General features: G+C 44.6%; 1 pseudogene; it reads left to right on the plus strand.

Moving 5' to 3' along the window:
* Positions 1–13,611, plus strand: part of LOC138761562 (zinc finger protein 420-like) — a 162,930-nt pseudogene extending 149,319 nt beyond the window's left edge.

The raw sequence follows: 13,611 nt of genomic DNA on the forward strand, positions 1-13,611 counted from the left end.
GTGCATTCTGGGGTCAGGTGTATGAACAGCAGAGGGGGTTCGATGTTCAGGACAGACAGGTTGCAGTGTTGTTTCTTCGTAAGGCATATTGGGGGGGTGAGGCCCGTGGTGCACTATTGTAATGCTTTCTAACTGGCACTGAAAATCTAACCCCAATAGTACCGGGACACAGAGGTGAGTGAGTACTAGTAATTTGAACCCTTCGTATTTTGTGCCCTGGATTTCTAGAGTAACCCTGCTGGCTACTAACAGGATCTGGTGCTCACTCGGGCATGTGGGGAGAGCAAGGCGGTTGACTAATCCCTGGTCAATAAATCTTTCAGTGCTTCCACTATTGATTAAGCAATTTACCCTCACATCAATAATTTTGATGCACAGTGGCATCAGATAAATTGTGTGGACTTGCTTGATTTGCCTACTTGGTTCGGCTGGGAGTCAGAGGAGGAGCTTGGAGAGAGTTGGGCTGTGAATCAGAGGAGGAGCTTGCTGAAAGTGAGGAGAAGGTAAGCTATTAAAGTCGGGGGCTTACCGGGGCTTGGGCCGACTTTGTTCGGCTGAGAGTCGGAGGAGGAGGTTGGAGAGAGTCGGGCTGTGAATCAGAGGAGGAGGAGCTTGCTGAAAGTGACAGGGTTAATTTGTCAAGGGGCCAATAAAAGGAGTGAAAGGGGAGGGAGCGGCCAGTGAGGAGTGGAGCAGCGAAGGAGTGGAGCAGTGAAGGAGTGGAGCAGCGAAGGAGTGAGACTTCCTAGCTTTGGCTTATCGGGCTTCGGCAAAAGCAGGCAAGGAGAAAAGGTAAGCTGAGTTATTTGCCTTCATATTCAGAGTCATGCCAATAGGGTTAGTGCTCTGTACTGGGTGTCAAATGTGGCAACAATGGGTGACCTCCACCCTCCCAAATGGCAAGGGAGCGAATTAGGGATATGGAGTTGCAGATTAGGGATATGACCTGCAGCTTGTAAGGGAGAGTGAGGAGTTAATCGACTCAACTTTCTAGAACCCGTGTCAGGTAAGTGGGAAACCGTCGGGGGGGGGGGGGGGGGAAGAAAAAAGCGAGAAAAATGGAGAGTACACCAGTGACTATCCCACTCAGCAACAGTTATGTTGTGTTGGATTCTGTTGAGGGAGATGACCGGACAGAAGATGGCCACGGGTACCAGGTCAATGGCAATGAGCCTGGCAGAGTGGTGCAAAAGAATAGGAAAAGGAGAAATGCAGTAGTTATTGGGGACTCCATTGTCAGGGGTGGTGTGCTGCCTCTCTGGTGAAAGGGTATGAGATATCACAAATCGGGTCCAAAATATTCTGAGAGGAGAGGGAGAGCAGCCTGATGTCTTGGTACATGTGGGTACAAATGACATTGACAAGAAAAGGGAGGAGGTAATGAAAAGGGATTATAGTGAGCTGGGACGAAAGCTGAAAGACAGGAATGCTAGGGTGGTGATCTTGGGATTACTACCTGTTCCAAATGCAAATGATGAAAAGAATGTAAGGATAAGGAAAATGAACGTGTGGCTGAGGTGCTGGTGTACAAGGCAAGGATTTGGCTTCTTGGATCATTGGGATCTCTTTTGGGGAAGGCATGATCTTTACAAGAGGGACGGGTTGCACCGAAATCCAAAAGGTGTCAACATTTTGGCAAGTATGTTTGGTACAGCAGTGGGGCAAGGTTTAAACTAATTTGGCAGGGGCATGGGAACCTGAGTGATAGGGAAAAGGGTAGGGAAGATAAAGTAATGGCCAGAAAAAGTAAAATAGGAAAAGTAACGTTGGGAGGAGAAAGTAAAAAATCAGATGGTGCAGTGAGTTTTCGGGTTAATGATAGTGTTAAGAAAATTACAAAGAAAAAATAGTGGCCAGAAAAATCAAAAGAAAAGGTTACAGAAGTCACTAGATATTAAAAGGACAAAGAGCATAAGGGCACTTTATCTGAATGCCCGCAGTATTATAAATAAGGTTAGTGAACTCGGTACCCATGCCTACGATTTGGTAGCCATCGCGGAAACATGGCTACAAGGTGACCCTAAATGGGAATTAAACTTTCAAGGGTATCAGGTGGTGCAAAGAGATAGACAGGATGGTAAGGGAGGTGGAGTTCCACTCTTAATCAAAGATGAGCTCCAGGCATAATGAGATCTAAAGAGCATAATGTTGAGTCCATTTGGGTAGAGATAAAGAATAACAAAGGGAAAAAATTATTGGTGGGTGTTATCTATCACCCACCAAATAACAATAGTTTAGTGGCACAGGAAATAAATAGAGATAAGTGAGGCATTTAATAATGATATGGCAGTAGTCATGGGGGACTTTAACTTCCACATAGATTGGAAAAATCAAGTTGGTCATGGGAGTCTAGAAGAGGACTTCATAGAATGCATCCGCGATAGCTTTCTTGAGCAGCATGTTAAGGAACCCACAAGAGAAAATGCTCTCCTGGATCTAGTGTTGTGCAATGAGATAGGTAGAGTAAATGATGTAATAGTCAGAGACCATCTGGGAAATATAATTGAATTTCTCATTCAGATGGAAGGGGAAATAGTTAGATCTAAAACTAATATGTTATGCTTAAACAGGGATGACTACCATAGGATGAGGGAGGAATTGGGCAGAGTGGACTGGGAGCAGGCTAATTGATGAAACAGTTGAGGAACAGTGGAAGATTTTCAAAGAAATATTTTGTAATGCTCAACAAAAATATATTCCAGTCAGGAAAAAGGGCAGCAAGAGAGGGAAAAATCAACCGTGATTAACAAAGGAAATAAAGGAGAGTATAAAATTGAAGGTGCAGGTGTACAAAGCTGCAAAGAGCAGTGGGAAACTGGAAGATTGGGAAAACTTTAAGAGACAACAAGGGGTTACAAAGCGGGTAATAAGAAATGGGAAAAAGGATTATGAAAGTAAATTGGCACAAAATATAAAAACAGAAAGCAAAAAATTTTATAAATATATAAAATGGGTGGCCAGAGTTAACATAGGACCCTTGGAGGATGAGAAAGGAAAACTGGTAGCAAAAAATGAGGAAATGGCCGAGGCATTAAACAAATATTTTGTGTCAGTCTTCACAGTGGAAGACACGTCCAGCATGCCCAAGTGCAGTGTTAAGGATGCGAATGTTGGGGAGGGCTTTGATAAAATAGTTGTTACAAAGGAAGTAGTGATGGAGAAACTAATGGGACTAAAGCCAGACAAATCATCTGGTCCTGATGATATGCATCCAAGGGTTCTGAAGGAAATGGCAGAAGTTATAGTTGATGCATTGGTGGTCATATACCAAAATTCCTTGGATTCTTGGCAGGTCCCGGCAGACTGGAAGACAGCAAATGTCATGCCACTTTTTAAGAAGGGATGTAGGCAGAAGACTGGAAATTATCGGCCAATTAGCTTGACGTTTGTAGTTGGAAAAATGCTTGAAGCCATCATTAAAGATGAAATAGTGAAACTTTTGGAACGTAAGGGTTCAATCAGGCAGACGCAGCATGGTTTTAGAAAGGGAAGATCTTGTTTGACAAACTTGTTAGGATTCTTTGACGATATAATGGGTGCAGTGGATAGAGGGGAACAGGTTGATGTATATTTGGATTTCCAGAAAGCGTTTGATAAGGTGCCGCACAAGAGACTGTGTCCTCTCATCCGGGGAAGTATATTGGCCTGGATTGAAAATTGGTTGTCTGACAGGAGGCAGAGAGTCGGGATAAATGGGAGTTTTTCAGGTTGGCAGAGAGTGGTAAGGGGTCAGTGTTAGGCCCACAACTGTTCATCATTTACATTGATGACTTGGAGGAGGGGACAAAATGTGGTGTAGCCAAGTTTGCGGATGACACCAAACTGAGTGGAAGAGCAAATTGTAATGAGGATGGGGAGAGTCTGCAGAAGGATATAGTTAAGCTGCATGAGTGGGCAAAGGTCTGGCAGATGGAATACAATGTTAGTAAGTGTGACGTTATCCACTTTGGCAAGAAAAATAAAAGAGCTGAATATTATTTAAAGGGTGAAATACTACAGCATGCTGTTGTGTAGAGGGACTTGGGAGTGCTTGTGCATGAATCACAAAATGTTAGGTTGCAGGTGCAGCAGGTTATTAAGAAGGCAAATGGAATGTTGGCCTTCATCGCTCGAGGAATTGAATTCAGGAGTAGGGAGGTAATGTTGCAACTGTATAAGGTACTGGTGAGACCGCACCTGTAGTACTGTGTCCAGTTCTGTTCTCCATATTTGAGGAAGGATATATTGGCTTTGGAGATGGTCCAGAGGAGGTTTACTAGGTTGATCCCTGGGATGAAGGGGTTGACTTATGATGGAAGATTAAATCATCTAGGATTGTATTCGCTGGAGTTCAGAAGAATGAGAGGAGATCTTATGGAAACATATAGGATTATGAAGGGTATGGATAGTGTGAGAGATGTGTAAACTTGACATGAAAATATGAAAGATCGGGAAACTAGTACAGACACATGGAGTGATGGATTAAACCAGTATGAACAGGCTAAGCATGGAAATTAGGATGCAGGAAGCAGAGTCAGCCTATGTAAGATAAGAACCTTCTAGTCCTTTCGACAGGATCAGTGAGCCCACCATATGAATAAGATAAGGAGAGGCAAGGAATAATAGAATGTAGGAAGTAGAGGTAGTCTGGGTGAGATAAGGGTCTCCTAGCCCTAGAAAGAAGTGCCAAGTTCTACATATTTAATTAGTAAGCCTTACACGGATGTACCAAGTTATATATATTAAATTAGTAAACCCTAGACAGGATTAGTGAACTCTGCATATGAAGAGACTGTAGCTCTGAGAGTCGGAAAGGTGTGAATGGGGACAAGGGCAGGGTTGTGAATAAGGACAATGAGGATAATAACATGAAGGGACACCGACAGGATACCCCCCCCCCCCCCCCCCGGTCCTCCAAGTCACCGAAACAGCACGTAGGCAGGTAGGATTGCCTAATGCCAAACCCATCCAGGAGGCAGAAGAATGTAAGGGGGAAAGTATTACTATACTCAAATTCACTGTATAAAAGTTGGGTGAGCCCCAGTGTGTGTGTGTATTCCCAGGGTAAGGGGAAGCACCCAACTTTGCATTGTTGTTATAATAAATGTTCTTTGTTCTCAATTTTTGTCTCGAGCAATTTCTGTTAAGGTACTTCTATTTCTAACAATTGGATAGATGTAGGAAGGTTTTTTGAGCTGGCCGGGGAAACTAAAATGAGAGGACACAGTCTCAAGATTCGGGTGAGTAGATTTAGGACGGAGATGAGGAAAAATAGTTTTTACCAGAGAGTAGTAAATGTTTGAAATTCTCTAACCAGGGAAGTGGTTGAGGCTGCCTTATTAAACATATTTAAAATTCGGTTAGATAAATTTTTACATGATAGAGGAATTAGGGGATATGGGGAGAAGGCAGGTAGGTGGAGTTAGGTCATAAATTAGATCAGCCATGATCGTATTGAATGGCGGAGCAGGCTCGATGGGCCATTTTTGGCCTACTCCTGTTCCTACTTCCTATGTTCCTATGATTCATGCGTAGGGAAGCAAGTCTGGTTTGTCCTTCCATCCGATAGTACTCGGCATCATATTCATCTCCTGAAAACTGTGTCCTCTGCTTTGTAGCATTTGTCCAAGATGGCCGGCTGCACATTGGCATTCTTCTTCTGTTTTTCTGTAGAGAAAGAAAAGCTTTCCCACCTCTCATTAGCATGAGAATGGACCTTGGCTGTGGCCTTGGGGCTTCTGCAGACTTTTGCATAATACCCTCGTTTTCCACAGTTGGAACAAACATTTTCTCTGGCAGGGCAGAGGGCTCTGGGGTGATTACTTTGTCCACAGAAAAAGCACTTGGGATGCTTCAAGGTGTTCTGCTGCTGCTGTGAATTCCTGTGAGGCAGCATACTTTTCTTTTCGTGGGGCTAGAGAATTCAGCAGTGTGACGTTTGTCCCAGCCCCAGGGTCCTGTGAGTGCTCCTCCAATTCTTTCCTGGTGCTTTCCAAAGCTTCTGCAATAGTCTCTGCCTCATCTAGCCCCACCATTCTTTTCTTGAGAAATCAATGTCTCGTCTCAGTGGACCGTATGCCCGCAACAATTCTGTCCCTAATAAGGTCCTCAGCATACTCCTGAGCTGATACTACTTTAAAGTTGCAGCCTCTCGCCAGGTCTTTCTCTGAATAAAGTCTCTGGCATGCTCCCCTACTTGTTGTGACCTGGTCATGAGTCTATACCGGGAGTGGAGTTCACTATGCCACTTACTGTAATGCCTCTGTAAAATGCTCATTACCTCTTGGTAGGATCTGGCATCCTGTATAAGGGAGTAAGGGTGGTCTCCCAGCTGGGGTAACAGCAGCATTAATAGCTCTTTATCCGATGCCTCAGCACCCTTCATGAAATTCAGAAAGCATCTCTGCCAGCGGCCGAAGTGCGTGCCGGCTCCGGGATTTCTGGGGTTGAGCTCCAGCCTGTCTGGCCGCAGACTCTGGTCCCTTAAGTGTAACAAGGGTAGACCCTGGGGTAATGGGAGCTGCTGGCTGAGCCTCTGTGGGGCTTGTGTCTGCTGGAGGAGTAACCTGGGTACTTGAGGCTGTTGGCTGAGTCTCTGGCTTTGGGATATTTGCAGCGGGCTTAGGGGGAATCCCAGCGGTAGCATCAGGTCTCCATGGTACTGGGGAAACTGCTGCTGGGGGAGTGACGGTAGCGGTGTCTGCTTTCCCTGGCTCTGGACTGGTTGGGAATTCTGCACATACATGGAGCACGACTTGTGGAGATCCTTCCACCTGCACTTGTAGTGGCCCCTTTCTGATCGGACCGGGGTTTAGGATCGGCAGCACCTGTACCGGCGAACCCACAGTCAGGCAGGGCTCTTGGCCATTTTTTACCTGCCCTATCGTACTTCTGTGGTCTTCCCTGCATTCCACCATGATTCCAGTACAGTGGTTACTCATCATCTCTGTCCTCGGAAGCATCTGCGTGCTAGTCGTCCCCGGATTCCATTACTCAGGAAGAGTCTCCAGGTGGTCGGGAATGCGTGTTGGAGTAGAAGCAGCTTCCATCCTAGAAGCTATCATATTAGTTAATTAAATTGTACTGACAATAACCACAACAGCAGTTAATAAGACAGCTTTAATAAACTAATATGTACACGAAGAGGTCTTGGCTCTCTGCAAGACAAACCTGGAAGGCTAGACTGTAGCTCTGGGACTGCTTTATATATAAGGTCACCGGGATGACCCCTGGTGACCAAGTGGTGTAATAACACGTCACCAAATTGTAACACTTGTGCCCAGACTAGTCTGGGAACCGACCGAACCTGAGACTCTCCAAACACGACACCACATCACATCTTTGCTTCTCCCTCTCTGCCCTCCCACCATGTCCACCTGTTGTCCTGTGAACCCACCAAACCAGAGTCTCTCCCCAACACTTCTTCTTCTTCCTCTCCGCCCTTCCACCATGTCCACCTCCTGCCTGTTGTCCTGTTGTGAAATATGGTTGAAGATGTCTAAACTTGCACCATTCTGTGAAAAGGGATGGAATGCAAAGAATGTAGATGAGAGCTTGAAAACAAGACAATAGAAGCTAGTAAGCCTCTTCTTATCGGGAGCCCCAAGGATGCAAGGATCTGGTTCAGGCTGGTACATGAGTATATAATAGAGACATGAATATTAACTTAGACAGCCCTAAGGAGGAAATGAACTAATTAACATAACATGTGATGTATGATGAGGGAGGAACTGCGTGATACCTGTATTGATGGAAGGGAAAAGGAGAATGTTGTAATGTATTGGGATTCTAATTGGAAGAAGGTAAATGAAGGTGGGGTGATGTTGAGCGCGGGACTGTACAAAAGAGTGATGATTCTGAACCTTCGGTATCTCTCCAGATCAGGGACACCCGACTCTGCAGACTCGAAATAACCTGTTCTCCAAGACTTTGTCTCCAGAGTAGTGATTGTGAACACTTTATATTTCACAAGCTTGGGGGATCGTCCGGGATCCTCAATTCTCAACGCTTGGTGACTGGCTATCGAAGAACGAGAAGGTGCACCCCATTGATTTCAGTGGTCTCTAATTTCAAATCGCTCAGCAGTTTGAGCGAGTGATATCTGGACAGGAGACTCTGGAGAACAGGACCTAGGGAAGCTAATGGAACAGTAGAAGGGTCGGGGCAACTCTCGTGTACAAGACCCGGGTAAGAAAAATTGACTATTAAGTACTACTCGGGCGAACGGGATTCTGTCAGGAGTGAGTGATCTGACAGGGATATGGGTGTTCAGAATACCTGAGAGAAGAAGGGAATCCAGAGTGGGGGTCTCGGGATTGACATTCCGCCTGATAGTCCGTTGGGGTGGATGTTAGGAAACTGGGGTCAGGGAAGGACCCAGGGAAAGACTAAGGAAATTATGATAAAGTTCTGTTATTATAAATGGCCTCAGACTCCGATTCTGGGGTCTTCGGTTTGGTGACCCTGACTTAGGTCAGATGAAGATTGGATATGTCAGAAATTAAAATTGTTCGTAAATGAAAGAAGTCCTCCAGAACTGGAGGAGTCAGATTATGCAGCATGTTGGATCCGGGTGACCGAATTGTTTAAGGTTGCTGTGAAAAATGAGGAGGAAGACGTACCTCCCTGGGATCCTGCCCCCGCCGTATGACAGTCACAGGGAAGGGGAGAATCACCAGATGCTGGTGATATCCCTCCCGAGGAACACCAACAGGTGAGAGAGTCCGATGGAGGGGTAGAGGCCTGTGCCCCGGAGCTGGAGGAGGCAGGACAGAAGAGCTCAGACTGGCAGGAAAAACATGAGAAAAAGAGATAGGTTTGCAGGTTGCCAAACTAATGCTGTAAAACTGGCTGAAGGTGGGTCAGTAAACCTATGGATGTCCTCCAGAAAGAATGTGCACATAGAAAGGAGCAGGACAGGAAAAAATCAGGAAAAGAAAAAAGCAAGAATAAGCCTCCTGCACAGGAGTCCTAACGCTGATGGAGGAGGGAGAGACGAATGACCCCGAGTACTCCTCAGGGACCTCCTAAGGACCACCACTAGCATATCATCTGTCTGTATCTAGACCCCTAGCCAGCAATACCCAAAGTATTTTCGGATACTGTTAGTGCTCAAACCCAGAGCCATGATAAATCATCCGGCCACTGTAACAAAGAAGTTAACATTTAAAGTCTGTGGAAAATTCTAGAAGCTTTTGTTAAAACATGTTTGTCTACATTTGCACAGTTTAAAAATTAATCTGTTCTCAGTGAGGACAGAGAGAACTCAACATAAAAACATAAGATACCAGCCAGGCAAATTGGCAGGAAGCCCAGAAGAAGCGATAACGCAACCAGTTTGTGCAGAATACTACAGAGCACAGAACAGACAGCCAGGACTACTCTTAAAGGGGCCACACAAGATACCATTTTGTTTGCAAGTTTAAAGTTGAGCACATACCCATGATAAAGATGTAATTTCTTAACTTAATGAGGCAGCAGATAAAGTATCTAAAGGGTTATCAGGATTGGGACCCCAAAGATTTAATTCAACACAAGTCCTCCTCAACGAGCCTTATACCTTCCATCCAGGAGATTAGACTCCACCAGAGAGACGCCTCTGATAGAGAAATTGAGCGATGGAAATGTTCCAGTTGTTATTATGTTGATGTACTTGAATTTTGGGTAACCCCAGCAGGCAGGGTGTTACTATTGTAGGATAGTGGGACATTTCAAACAGGAATGTCCCGAATTAAAGAGGGAAAGGGATGCTATCCCTCTGATGACTTTTGGGGAGGATTAAAGGTATCAGGGGTTTCTTCCAGGTGGGACCAAACAAAGAGGATGCCGTTTTTCTGGTGGACACAGAGGCCACTAGATCATTATTAAACGTTATACCATAGCAAGTTAGATTCACTAGTCCACAATTAAAGGTATCTGATCAAGTGGGTCTGTGTGAAGTATCAAGACAGGGTTGCAATTGAAGACCTAATTCTGGTTCCTCAAGCTGGGGTGAATCTGATGGGACGAGATCTGCAAATTAGATTAAGAGTCGGTACCACTCCAGTGGAAGAACGTATAATGGTGAAATTGTACGCGTTGAGGGAAGAGGATATCCAGGACATTGTCTGGGCCAGAGAGGGAAACAGGGGAGGACTGCAAATAACCCCACTCAAAATAACCCTAAAGGAGGAATTCCAGCCAGTACCAGTGAAAGAATAAAAGTCTGAACCCTTCACAGTTCCTGTACTCGTCAGGAGAAGATAAAGAACAAGAGGACCAGGGCAGCGAGGTGGTCGAGCTGCAAACGAAAAGTCAAGATGACTTAGAAGAGGAGCCCCTCTCGGAAGGACAATGGACCTTCATAGATGGATTGTCAAGCTGTATAGATGGAAAGAGATACAGTGGATATACTTATCGTTGATGGAGTTACCGGAACAGAGGTGGAAACTGGGTGTCTGCCCACCAGCTGGTCCGCTCAGTCCTGCAAGTTGTATGCCCTAATGAGAGCCCTGGAACTGTTGAAAGGTCAGGAAGGTACCATATATACAGATTCGAAATGTGCGTTTGGAGTGGTACACATATTTGGGAAAATTTGGAAAGAACAGGGGATGATAACAGCAAGAGGAAAGAATGAGCTCATGAGCAACTAATTGAAAAAACTTTGGAAGCATTAATCAAACCAGAAAGAATTGCCATAGTACATGTACCAGGACATCAGAAGGCGAACTCACTAGAAGCCCGAGGAAATCAGATTGCTGATGAACTGGCCCGACAAGCGGCACGATCAGGAACAGTGGACATGATGACTCTGATACCTCACAGAGAAAGGGATGAAGAAGAACAAATGGAAAAGATGGGAGCAAAGGAGAAGGAAGATGGAAAATGGTGGCTCCCCAATGGAAGACAATTGTTAAATAAAGAAATCACCCAGCAGATACTAGGGGAACTCCACTCACGCTCCCACTGGGGAAATTACGCCTGCAGAGGAGTCTATACCCTAGCAAGACAGACAGTGAACCGCTGTGTGATCTGTTTAAAGGTTAATAAGAAAGTTATAAAAGCTATGCCTGGAGGAGGACAACCTTTAGCAATCCAGCCGTTTCAGCGGATACAAGTGGATTTCACCAAACTCCCTGAGGTCCAGCGATGGAAATTTCTACTATGGACCACTTCACAAGATGGGTCGAAGTGTTCCCCACCCGTAAATGCCACTGCACAAGCAGTGGCAACAATAATTCTGGAACAAATTGTACCCTGATATGGAATAGCCGAGTCCATCGATTCAGATCGGGGAACGCACTTCGCTTCTAAAATTCACAGCCTGGTCTGTGAAGCCTTAGGGATAGAATGGAAGCTGCATACACCATGGCATCCACAGAGTTCGGGAAGAGTGGAGTGAATGAATGCCATTTTAAAAAGGCAATTACAAAACCCTAGACCAAGTGCTTACCTATAGCTCTTCTCAGAATTTGGACAGCCCCACGACAAGACATTAGAATCTCCCCTTATGAGATGTTATTTGGACTCTCATATTTGAGGCGGGTAGAAGCAATACCTATAGTTGAAAGTAATGATGTTTTTTTAAGGAACTATTTACTGGCAGTCTCTCGTTCTCTTGCAGATTTAAAAGCTAAGGGTCTGCTGGCACAGAGCCCTCCCACTCTGTGAATGCTGGTGACTTGGTCCTGATCAAATCGTGGAAAGAAGAAAATCTTCAGCCCCAGTGCAACGGACCATATCTGGTACTGTTCACCACAGAAACAGCGGTCCGAACGAAGGAAAAGGGGTGGACACACGCTTCAAGAATAAAGGTACCAGTGGACCCACCACCAGCTGCAGAGGGAAAGAAAGAGGAGTAAAATGGACAGAAAAGAAAACTACAATAATGAAACTTCTATGCTTACTATCTCAATTTGTACTTATACATATCATAGTTTTGCATGTTGAACCTAAAAATTCTTTTATCTCTCTATGTACTAATTATGCTAAGAACCAAAATGAAACAGGTAGTTGGGTATGTGCAAAAATACACCATGGCAAGTCAGGAGTCTCCTTAGTAGTAGTCCCTCTCTCCCTACACGAATTATTTGATATATATACCTTGCCCAGCAACAGTGATCTAACCACTGAAGATAAATACAAAGGGTGGTCTATATGACCAAAACCAACAAGGTCAGCAATTACTCAGTCTGGAGAGTTGCTTCCTTTTGAGGAGGGACTTAAGAATATAACTTGCCTCTATAATATAAATTGATCTTCTCCATTCCAACTAGAAGTTTCCAAATGCATGCAGAATTGGACTGTCACACGAATTCCACAGCCTGTAAATGGTACATATTGGGTGTGTAGACGTAGAATTTATTCATGGTTACCCAGGGAAAAGGAATGTTGGAATCGGACAAAAGGTCTAAATTGAGCCGTACACCTAAAGGTTGGATTGGATGTTGTTACCCACTATTTCCCCATGTCTGTATTCTTAACCAGTTACCTGTACTAGTGTTGTCCCATGGACAAAGCAAAAGAAGGGTGACTGAAGGCTATCGTCTCATGTAGACATTTTTCCTGGCATTTGGAGCTGCATGAGCTGGGGATGAGATTCAAAAATTAGCAGCCACCCTAGATGAACTAGTAAATGCTACGGACCTGGCGCTTGGGGAAGCCCAATCTCAAGTCCGGGCAATAACTACAGAAATGGCTGCCATTTGACTTGCAGTCCTCCAAAATCGCATGGCCCTTGATTTTATTTTAGCAGAGAGAGGGGGGGACGTGCTTTAATTGGCTCTGAATTTTGCACACATCCTGAATGAATCAGCTAATATCTCGGATTTGGCGGTCCATATTAAAAAGTATAGAGAGAAAATCCGGGAGGCTGGAGACAAATATCAAAAAGGTGTATGGGGTGATTGGACATGGGGAGATTGGAATTTTAGAGGTTAGGGGCTATGGTTAATGCACGTTGCAATATATGGTTTAATGATTATAGTGGGTTTATTTATTGGATTGGCCATCCTATGATGTGTTATTACCAGATTAATCTACTCAGCTACTGGAGCGAAGCAAATGGTATTAAAAAACCCCATGGCAAATGAACAACGATAAATTCAACTCATGTTACAACAATTTGAAGAAACAAAAAGTAAACAATAATGCAGTTTAATCAAAAATACATGGTAAAGAGAAAAGAGAGGAATTGTGAAATATGGCTGAAGATGACTAAACTCGTACCATTCTGTGAAAAGGGATGGAATGCAAAGAATGTAGATGAGAGCTTGAAAACTAGCTAGTAGGCCTCTTCTTATCGGGAGCCCCAAGGATGCAAGGATCTGGTTCAGACTGGTACAGTGACCTAAGGTAGTCTATAGTTAGCACTCTGCTTGCTTAATAGAGACACGAATATTAACTTAGATGGCCCTAAGGAGGGAAAGAACTAATTAACATAAAATGCGATGTATGAGGGAGGAACTGAGTGATACCTGTATTGATGGAAGGGAAAAGGAAAATGTTGTAATGTATTGGGATTCTGATTGGAAGAAGGTAAATGAAGGGGGGTGATGTTGAGCGCGGGACTGTACAAAAGAGTGATGATTCTGAACCTTCGGTGTCTCTCCAGATCAGGGACACCCGACTCTGCAGACTCAAAATAAAGCTGAA

Source organism: Narcine bancroftii, chromosome 4 (assembly GCF_036971445.1).
Source record: "Narcine bancroftii isolate sNarBan1 chromosome 4, sNarBan1.hap1, whole genome shotgun sequence".
In the NCBI taxonomy this organism is placed as follows: domain Eukaryota; kingdom Metazoa; phylum Chordata; class Chondrichthyes; order Torpediniformes; family Narcinidae; genus Narcine; species Narcine bancroftii.